Below are 11605 nucleotides of genomic sequence, written 5' to 3'. Positions count from 1 at the left end.
ATCAATCGGAAATTCTCTATATAAAAATAGAGTTTTTTCGAGCACTGTGGTTAACCGGAGCTTCTGGCTAATTCTTGCCCCACCATTTTAATTTATTTTGGTAATTTTATAAAAATTCGGGTAAAAAAATCCATGAAAATATCTTTTGGACTATAATATATTTTCTGGACAATCATATTCAAGAAAAATATTTCCTAAATTAACTAAATCTTAAGAAATCCTATAAATTACCAAATAAACTCAAAAGAAATCATTTGAAAATCATAATTAAATCCTAACATTAAAACATACAAATAAATAATTAAATAATCATGTTTATACCATTCATTATGATTAAACAATAAACATTAAATTATGCATCATGATTATCATCACATAATTAAATCAATCGAAAATTAAAAAAAAAAGTCTAATGTCCCACAACAATGTCCAATTACATTTCTTAAAATTAAATTAATTCCTAATTACAATTCGAAGTTGTTGCTAATAATTAAACAAATTTTAATATGGGATAAAAATAGAAAATTATCCATCAAATTTAGATAATCAGTGATTAAAACTTAAAATAAAAATACCTGTTGATGATCAAAGTGTACTTCCTCGGCAGAAATCGGCAAATCCTGTCAAATAGTTGAAAAACAAAATTATTAAAAGAAAAAGAAAAACCATAAAAATCAATCATGATCAAAGAAAAACAAGAAAATATAGAAGAATATAAAAATCATGGGAAGAATAGCAAAACGAATCGTGAGAAGAATAGAAAGACGAGTTTTAATAATTTTTGTTAGTATTACTCATTCCAAAAAAAGGAAAAAAAAAAAGAAGCAAAAGTAATTATTGTCCCTAAACATGCACGATATATTTAGTACTTATTATTTATTTTTGAAAATAATATACAAAAAGAATAAATAGTATATATTTTCATTATTATTTTTATGTGAATTTTGGAATAAATTTTTAATTATATAAAAGCTTTTGATATTTTAGACATGGATTAATATTGTTTTTATAGCAAAGTCTTTATTTTATGGAAGTTGTGGTTATGGTGTCTCCATATAAAGCATTTTCTATAGAGTAAGTAAATAAATATAAAGTGCATTTTTATTCTTTGACGTCCAGTAGACTGCTCGATATTTTTTTCGTCAAACAAAATAAAAAAATTACCAAAATTTCTTTGACTAATATTATTACTAAAAAAGAAATTATTTACGGAATTTGTGGGTTGGGTGTCTCCTTATATATAAAAAGCATTCAAGAAAATGTGAAATCTTGTTTCTCCGTTTTTCTTTTAAGATTTTCCATTCTTGCATAGGGTTCCCTCAGATCTATTTTCATTGTTCTTTGTTGTGCAGGTACGGTCGATCCTCTCAATCATGTACCTGTTTTCGTCCAAACAATATCAAGGTAACCCTAAACTCATTCTGCGAATATAGATATAATCAAGTAGTGAATTTTCTATGTTTAATCATGATACTCATATCAACAACGTAATATCACAATTTTGATTTAAAATATTTTTTCTATTAATTTTCTTAGTAATGCAGATGGTAATTATCATTTTTTGGTTTTTATATTTTTCTTATATTTTCTTTGTACAATTGATTTTTATGTAGTTGCAACTTCGGTAAGAGAATGATATCTTTTTTTATCGGTGGTTAGAGAATGATATCAACATCGACTCGATTTTTTTATTTGATTTTTATTTTCTCTATTTATATTTTTTTTTTTGTATGATACAGGGAAATCAATCTCACAAGTAGTTGTTGAAGCAACATTCATCAAGTTCATGTAGTTAATATTTGTGGCTGAGAAGAAAGTAGGTGGTAGTCCCGTAGTCCCTCCTTTTCCCCCTAACTTTCAGTTTTTCTTAGACAAAGTTTGAACGAATTATATAATTTAGGAATCAATTTTCTGGAGAAATTTTAAAATAAATTTTGGCCTTCCTATTTGTATTGTACTTAGTCATACAACTCATAGGTCCAAATAGATTGTTCCACAAAAATAACAATCGAAATATCCATTTAATTATATGTTCTCTTATGTTTGTTGGGTTGGTTGTTTTGTTTGCAGTTCGAGGATTCACGGGAGGCTAAAGAAGTAATCATGTCAAAGAAACAGTTCGATTATCACCGCCACTTAACGGTAATCCAGTCTTTCTTATATATTTTTTTAATTTGTATCCGTATAGCATTAGCCGGCGGGTTGAATGTTGTTCAGTTATGTCTTTAGATTGATCTTGCCCATGGGGTAAAAGGAAATTATCTTCATTTGATCTCCACTCTTAATATCATCTTTTTTACAATCAATATGTGGTTTTGATCCTCATTTGATGTCTTGGAAGTTTCTATCTCTCATTTTTTCCATTTTTTTATAGTCTCGGTTCGTAGGTTATGTGCTTTTGCTTAATAGCAAGATCTAAAGGTTCATATTAATTTCCAGGATTTCCGATTGCCAAATTCACAATCCCACTCCTGGCATAGCTATAAACACTTTCCAAGATTTTTTTGGGGGTATTTTTATCTATTCGATTAACTATGTTTTCCAAATGATGTTTTAGTTTGACGTTGAAAATTAATTTCCATGATTGTATAAGCCATTTAGCTTATAGGTTTAAGATTTTATTATAGTTGGATTTGTGTTTTACTTCGTTCTAAGCTCTTGGCGTAAAATAAGATCTTTATGTACTCTGCTGATTGTGGTTATTGTAACTCATAAGTAAATGTTCATCAAATATTAAAACAAGAAAATATTAGGTGGTGTCCAATCAATTTGTACTAACCAGTTTCATTATACTCTGCATTAGTATAAGATGATGATATGACTTTTTAAATTTCAAGATGTCTTGGTTATAATGGAATAGGTTGGTATTTCCCATTCTTATAGTTCTGTTGCATTTTCCTTGAGGAGCATGAGGCCACGTATGGTAAATATTTTTGGCCATTTAAATTTGTAGTGGTTTGGATATGTAATAATAATATTCTTCGCTTTGTGGTCCATCATCCATATACTTTGATGTGTTCCCTGCACAGAGGATGTTATGGGCAAAATGCACATGTTCAAGTTAGTCTGCCATCTAGCAATGCATTTGAATTTTTACAAGTTCAAATATCCTCTTGAGTTACAAACTACATGTAATTTAACATTCTGCGGATGTGTCTGTGTGTGTGGATTTGACAAAGAGAGACAAAACCGACCTAATTTGATGTCTGAATTTTCAGGTTAACAACAATATTCACTGGACTCCTGGTTTAGTGTTTCAAAATGACTTGCACATTAATATTTTAATGAACGGTAATTGAAAGATCACAAAATTATAAATACTGATTGAAGAACACAAAATGCTTACTCACTCGGGACTGTATACTAAATATTCCAACTAACAGTCTCTTGGCAAATTATCCAAGCTGTAAAAAGGTGAAGAGTAAACAATACCTTGGAAGAATGTAGTGTATAAAAAAGATACATAAAGTTATAAAAAAACAATTACTATCAAATCTTCTCAATTCAACCTCACTTTGAGGATGTCGTACAATACCTGGTGCGAAGTTTTGTTCTCTGATTTTGGCATCCAATAGTTCCATCTGAACTTATGATCTTGGCAAAAAAAACTTGACGCTAGAAAATATAACACACTTAGCATATTAAACTGACAAAAAAAATTAAAGGCGCACAAAGGATTCGCGATTACATCCAAGTGGATTTTATTTAACCTAATCGGATATATATTACTGTAGAGTTGAACCCTATAAAAACATTCCAGGCAAGTGCTCACTTGGTAGAACACAAGCCAATTTAATAAGCTCGAATATTCGTACCATAAATGGGTACTTTTGGAGGGGACCATGATGTAATTTATATTAATGGTCATGTGTCACTTTTGGCTATGTAAGTAGTGTTAATTTGTGGCTTTGTAAATATAATGCAATTATCATTGAGCATCTCCAACATAAAATAACCCGATACAGAGATGATACACCTCTTACTGTAGCTACACCGTAAAAAGGATATCACACGACTGGAACGATGAGTTTGAACAAGATGATGTATCTATGCGCATGGATACTTAGATGTGGAGCATGCCGAAGTAGATGGGTTGCTGCAGGCTATGGGATGGGCAGAGAGGCTAGCTTTACAACAAGCTTGCATTGAGATAGATGCGCAGAATATAACAGCAGTAACTAATGGAGCTCTTCATAGAATCAAATCGGAGAACCAAAGTATTATTCCAGATATTATAGATTTATTTCGCAAATTTCCATCATGGTATTGTAAGTTTATTAATAGGAAGCTTAATAAACCAGCTAAACTTATTCAGTATTTATATGCTTTTGTTGTCCCCATAGGCCTATGCGCTTAGATACATATATCCTAACCCAATTTAGTTGTACCAAATAAACGTGATGTCCGCATCAGCGTAATAATACATCCACGAGAATAAAAACAAAATTTGTCGAAGGTTTGTGTTTTGGTTCCTCCACTCACGATTGACGTAAGCCCTCCTACTTGGCTTCATGTATCAGTATTACCCTAATTCCAGTTTTACATGAAGTCTTTATGAAAAATTAATTAACCTTTTAAGAATTTTGAGTTTTGGCTTAGGAAACATATCATTTTACCCTCTATACATTCTACTTTCAATATCAATATGACGTGAAAGTAATTTCGTTTTTTTTTCTTTTTGTATGATTAGTCTAAATTATGAACTGCAATATCTGCAATAACCTTGAAGGAAGACCTAAAAGAAGAAATATCCTAACATGGATCTTATATTTCATAAGCGAGAAACATACCCGTGCATCGCACGGGTGAAAAACTAGTTTATTTAATATTTAATCATAAGAAACTAAATAACCTTCTTCAGTTCTTTCTTTGTCTTCCTCTCTGTAACTTGAACTTCCTCCTCTCATTAAAAAAAAGGTCCTCCTTGAAATCATAATGGCTGCCATTGATCAAACAGTCTTCGTCGAGACTAACCTGAATACTCGTTTTTCTGTGGCGTTTACAGACAATGATACTGTTGAGCATCTCAAGGGTGAGTTTTTTTTTCTTTTACTCCTCCCTCCTTAAGTTTTTGTTTGAGATTATATTTATGACTTACTAGTTAGGGTTTTTGGTTATTTTTACTTGCCTTTCATATTTTGTATGCAATTCTCATTAATAAGTTTATTTTGCACCAATGGTCATGTACTTGTTACTGAGATGCTAATTAACTTTACGAATTCTGAGCTTGCTTATCTCAGTTGAAATCAGATTTCCGAATTGACCCAACTTTTTTTTTAACTACTGATGCATTAATAACATCATCATTATGGTTTGGTTATGCAGAGAAGATATCATCTGTTCATCTTGATTGCTTTCCAGTGCTTGGCAAGATAAATGTTAGAGAAATCAAGGTACATGCAATTATTGATTACCGCATATTTGTCCTTATGGAAGATGTGAGGGTAAAATCATTCAAATGGTTGTTAGAAAAGGAATCCATCGCACTCATCTATTCTTTGCAGATGATGTGTTCTTATTATGCAATGGAGCTAAGAGAAGCATTGAAAACTTGATCTGATTGCTGGAGGAATATCAAAAAAGTTCTGGACAAATCATCAATAAAGATAAAAGTAAACTCTTCATTGATGGAACTTCTGAAGCAAGGAAAGCTCAACTCAAGGGAATATTTCATATGGAATTCAACAAATTTCTAGACAAATATTTGGGTGTGATTTTATCAGAGTTTGGCCAATGGTGGAACTGCTTCACAAAAAGTTGGCTTTTTGGAAAGGGAAACTTCTTTCATTCAATAACAGGTTAGTGCTTATCAAATCATTATTTTGCAGCATTCCCATTTACAATATGGCAGTCTATAAATGACCTGTCTCAATAATTAAAGCATGTGAGAAAATAATAAGGAACTTCCTATGGTCTGGTGATGGTGATACAAGGAAATGCACAATTCTGTCATGGAAAAAAGTTTGTACACCTTACAAGGAGGGAGGTTTGGGAATACAAAGGCTTGAAATTATGAATAGATCTCTTTTGATGAAGATGGTGTGGAAGATCATTAACTCAAATGAGGAATGGGCATTGTTCTTCAAAGCAAAGTACCAGAACAAAAAAAAACAATGGACAAGCAATTGGCAATTATCTTCAGTACGGTCTGGACTAAAATGGGCCTGGGGAGCTCTGAGAGAGGATATAAGATGGTGTGTGGGTAATGGACAAGAAATATATTTATCGTTTGATATCTGGTTAGGGGACTCTCCTTTAATTCAACAGATTGGCTACACAGACTATGTCAAGAACAATATCCACATGAAAGTAGCTGACATAATTCACAATGGAGTTTGGAGGATTCCTCTAGAGCTGCAACATCTTCCACTTCTCAATAGATTACTTGATGTTGGAGGTGGAAATGATTTCTTGATCTGGAATGGCAATATTAAAGGTAATTTCACTACTTTTGTTGTAATTAATAAAATAAGGCATAAAGAACCATTGCTGCATTGTTCAAAATTTATTTCGAATTCCTTCATTCATCCTAGCATAGCAAGCAATGTGTGGAAAGTAGTGCAAGGGATTTATGTGGATGGTAGAAAAAGGTTATGACTTGGCATCCAGATGTTGTATTTGTGAAGATAATCAAGATAACATGAATCACCTGCTCTAGGACTGCAACTTCAATATCGATATTTGGAATTGGATTTGTTCAATTTTTGAATTCAGACCTCCCAAGTCTTTTCAAGATATTTGGAAAAATGAAAAATCCAAAAGTCCATTGGTTAAAGAAGCACGGATCATAACAGATTGTTTTATTATTAGAGATCTCTGGTTTCAGAAGAATAAGAGAATTTCTGAAAATATCCTGCCAAATCTTCAAAGTTTTAAATGCAGAATTCAAAAGACAGTTTTTGAAAGGGGTCTCAGGATGAAGGGCAACAAATGGAGACAAAATTATGATCTTCAAGTAATACAATTCTTTAAATTGGGGCCAGGAACCATTAAATTTCAGAAGATTACTGCTTGTTATTGGAATCCACCAGGGATAGGGTATACATTATTCTATTGTGATGGTGCATCCATTGGCAATCCAGGAGATGCAGGATTTGGAGTAGTAATTATGTCAGGTGTTAAGGGTTTTGGATGGTGGAATTGGAATAACTACCAATTATATTGCTGAGGCATATGCATTAGTGTGTGCAGTAGAGCTTGCTGTAAAATGGGAGCTGAAGAATATTATTATCTGTTCAGATTCAAAAACCATCATCACTGAATTCTCAGAAGGTGCGATTTCTTGGTTCTTAAAATGAGATGGAGAAAAGCAATTAGTAAAATAAGCTCAATAGTCTTTAGTCAGTATTACAGAGAGACCAACTTCTATGCTGACACTATGGCAAAAAAAGGAGACTTATTAACTGCTGGTGAGAGACATCTATACATTGGAAGACCTTCTGTTTTAGCTAGGATAGAAATGCCAAATGTTCACTACTACAGATTTAGCTTAGTAAAAACTTCAGTTTGGTCTTGTAATTCTGTGGCCTATGTAGTTGGCCTGCTTTTTCTTTATCTTTTCTTCTTTGTGGTATGTAACTTTCTTTAAATTCCTTTATTAATAAAATAATGTGATTAAGCAAAAAAAAAAATCAAATTAATTCGGTGGTAACTGGTGGAATTTTGAAGGTGAGTTACGGTGATTGGACTAGTTATATGTGATGGAAGAACATCAATCATCCTGGGATATCTAATCGGAAAGTAAGCGCAAGAGATCATGAATCTTTATTTTTTTATTATATCACTCTATGTATTTTTTTATTATATCACCTTGTTTGGCCCTACAAAACCCAAATACTCCTTACGTTTCAAAAGTATAGTCTGTTTTGACTTTCGTTTCAAAAAGATAATCTGTTTTGACTTTATCTTGTAACTTGTTCTGTTGTAGATGGTAAAAGATTGAAGATCTTAAATCTGGAAAACTTGTCGTAACTAAGGGCAGTGAATTTAGGCAACGATTATATGACTTAGGTTCTATATAAGCTTAACGTGAAAAAATAAAATGATGAAGTGAACATAGTTGATTCTTGGGATTTTTTTGTGTGATTGAATGTTTCGCATGGTAGACTTGGAACCGTAAACTTATAAGTCAATGCATAAATTGGAGAGCGTAGGCTGCATACCCAAATTTAGTTTGGATATTTAACACAATAGTTAAATCTTCGTAGAATCAAGATATGCTATAAAACTTTTTAGCAAAATTGTTCAGAGTAATTTCTAAGACTTTAGAATTAATTTAGTTAGACCTAGTTGACATGAAATCAACCTAAACTAAGATGGTAAAATGTGGTTTATAACTTTCATAGATGATTGTACGAGGTACTATCTTGTATACTTGCTTAGGGGTAAGGATGATGCCTTAGAAGCCTTAAGAGTATAAAATTGAAAACGAAGTATATGTTACCACTAAAAGAGTTAGGTCTGAACGTGATTGCAAGTATGAAATTCATATAGGAGAATTTACTTGTTAAATGGCATTATTCATTAGATCGTACCTCCTTATTCACCATAGTCTAATAGTATAATTGAACATAAGAACAGAAACATTAAGGAGATGATTTATGTCATGTTGTTTAAAGGATAACCGCAAACTTGGGTGTGTGTGTGTGTGGGGGGGGGGGGGGGGGGTGAGGGGGCCGTTCTCTAATTTTGTTATATTCTGAATAGAGTAACCTTTAAATATCAGATAAAACTCCATATGATTATGGAAAGATAGACAACCTTTTTATGCATATGTCAAAATGTGGGGGTGTTTATATAAGGTATCATTAGTACCCTACTGCATTTAGTTTTTGGTTGTGAGTTCTGATTTTCTGACATTGGTGTGAATACTTTTATGGAGTCTAGGGATGTTTAGTTCTTTGGACATGTTTATTTTCAAACTTGTATCTTCTTAAAGATGTGTTGTTGATCCCCTAGATGTCTTTTCAACTAGTCATAATTTACCTTCAAAGGAAGATGAAGTAGAGTTGATACTAGGAGAAGTAAAAGGATTAGAACTGAGACTTATTATGGACCGACTTCATAACATGCCTAGCTTAGTCTGAGCCCCAGTCTTGTAAAGAATCCTTGACATCTAATGAAACCCTATTCTGGTAAGAAGCTTCATTTAGTGAAATGGACTCAGTCCGTCGGAACCAGACTTGGGAGCTTACTAGTTTACCTCCAGGGAGTAAGACCATGAGATATAAATGAGTCTTTAAGAGGAAACGTAAGGTAGATGGAACTGTGGAAAAATATAAGGTTAGGTTGGTAGCTAAAGGCTATAAACTAAACGAAGGTGTAGGTTTCCTTGATTCTTATTCACCTGTGACGAGCATTACTTCCGTTGAGATTCTAATTGCTATTACTGCCATAAACAACTTAGAGATACATCACATGGATGTTAAGACATCTCTTCTAAAACCGTGAATTAGATAAAGAAATTTTCATAGACCATCCTGAAGACTTTGTAGTGAAAGGTTGTGAAGACAAAGTTTTTAAGTTGAACAAATCTTTGTATGTTTTTCAAAAAAACATGTAAACAGTGACATGGAAAATTTGATCATGTGATATGAGTAGTGGATTTAAGTTAATGAATCTAACAAGTATATTTACAAGTAACTTGTTAAGGATGCCTGTGTGATTGTATGCTTGTATGTTGATGATATGCTTATACTTGATACAAACATAGATGTGATTAATTCCACTAAAAACATGCGCTAAATGAGAACGTTGACTTGAAAGACTTAAGCCATGTTGATGTAATCTGAGGGATGAGGATTAGAAGATAATCTAAAATTTATAGTCGTAGTCGTTCTCATTATGTTGATTTTTGTGCTTAAGAGATACAATCAGTGTGATTGTAAGCCTGCTTGTACTTCGTGGTATTATTCTTGTAGACTCAAGAAAAACAAGGGTAGTAAAATATATTAACTTGAACATTGAAGAGTTATAGGATGTCTGATGAATTTAATGAACTGTAAGAGTCCAGGCATTGCCTATATTGTGAGTAAGTTAAGTAGATATACTTGTAGTCCAGAGCAAGAGCATTGGGATGCACTTAGTAGAGTATTACGGTACCTAAAATACTTTATTTCCTTTTGTTTGATTTATGAAAGGTATCATGTTGTCCTTGAGGGACTTTGTGATGCAAACTGGATAGTTGACTCAGAGGAGTCTAAGTCTACGAGTGGATATGTTTTCACTCTAGCAGGAGGGTTTATTTTTGGAATATTTTCAAACATACTTATATTTTCCAATTCATTATGGAATCTGAGAGTATTGCGTTAGATAAAGCACGAGAGGGGCCGAGTGCCTAGGATGTTTTTTAGAAGACATTCCTCTCCGGCATAGGCCTGTGCCAGTTATATCTATACATTGTGTTAGCCAAGCTATAATAGTTAAACCAAAAAATAACTAATCACAATTGGCGTTATTTCCATTGATTGGATAAGGTCCAAGGAGAATATCACACAACCTTTGACGAAAGGTTTGTACAAAGAGATAGTTAAAAATGCATCGAGGGGGATGGGGATTAAGCTCATAAATTAAACTTTACATGAAGGATACTCAACCTTGCTGACTGGAGATCCCAAGATCAAGGTTTCGAATGAGACAACTAATTTGTGGTGGGTAAAGGTAAACACTATCAGAGAATTTCATTCTCTGTCCCTTCCCTATGGTGTAGACGTGATAGTGTGACTGCATGTGAAGGATGACTCTTAAGAAGTCTTAATGAGTTCTATAGTTTCAATTTTCGATTGAAGTAGGGTGTCGCAGTAACACTCTTTATGGAAACTCACCTATCTTAATGAGGAAGTGGGTCCGATTCCTATGAGAATGTGAGCTTTGATTCTCTAGAGCATTCTGAGAAACAGGATATGTCCAGGGCCAAATTGGACAAAACGGCACGAGCTTGGAAGCAACCATGGAGATATCATCCGTGGTTGTTATCGCGAATTACCCCAAACACTAACAGTTCAAGACATAGTTCACTGTCTCTAGCAAGTAATTCCGGTAATATCTCATTAAGCAAAGGTTCAAAACCTCATGGACACCTCTGCCTAAAATGGTATTTCCTGCGCTTTTTATGTGATTTTCGTTTTGATGGTTTTGGTATTACTGTAACTTAGGACCTAACGGTTCACTAGCTCATGCTTCTTCACTTTGGTGAAAGGAACCTTTAGCCTCACTTGTGAGGAACTAAAGTTGAAAGCTCTCTATACTATATGATTTTGCAATCCATAGTATGACCCTGGGGTCAACACACTGTTGTGTGGGGGAGATGACGTTGGAATGGCTAGTATGACTTCAACATGCACGATATGTCTGTCTGTTTATTCAGTTCGGGTCGTGAGATTGGGTTGTTGATTCACCAAGATCTATTTGTGTTTTCGTTTTTTATTGAGTTTGCATTCATGTGGGGGATTGTTGGAAAACGGTTAATAAAATATGATTTTTAAAGTTTTAATAAAAATTACTCCCTCCGTCCTAAATTAAGAGTCCGCTTTGACATTGTCAAGATACTAAGGAAATCCTATAAATAACATGACTAACCCTTGACTAGCCTATTTAATGTTATATT

At 33.2% G+C, this 11605-nt stretch overlaps 1 long non-coding RNA gene across 1 annotated transcript; it reads left to right on the top strand.

Annotated features, from left to right (window-relative positions):
* The first annotated feature begins 1278 nt into the window (after nucleotides 1–1278).
* Nucleotides 1279–2755, top strand: LOC113321251. Its single transcript, XR_003346571.1, has 4 exons — nucleotides 1279–1404; nucleotides 1740–1816; nucleotides 2071–2142; nucleotides 2440–2755. It is a non-coding gene; the product is annotated as an uncharacterized LOC113321251 (long non-coding RNA).
* The last annotated feature ends 8850 nt before the right edge of the window (nucleotides 2756–11605 follow it).

The sequence above is a fragment of the Papaver somniferum genome, chromosome 11 (genome assembly GCF_003573695.1).
Source record: "Papaver somniferum cultivar HN1 chromosome 11, ASM357369v1, whole genome shotgun sequence".
Lineage (NCBI taxonomy): Eukaryota > Viridiplantae > Streptophyta > Magnoliopsida > Ranunculales > Papaveraceae > Papaver > Papaver somniferum.
Note: the sequence above shows the minus strand (reverse complement) of the source record. Positions and strands in the feature narration are given on the sequence as shown.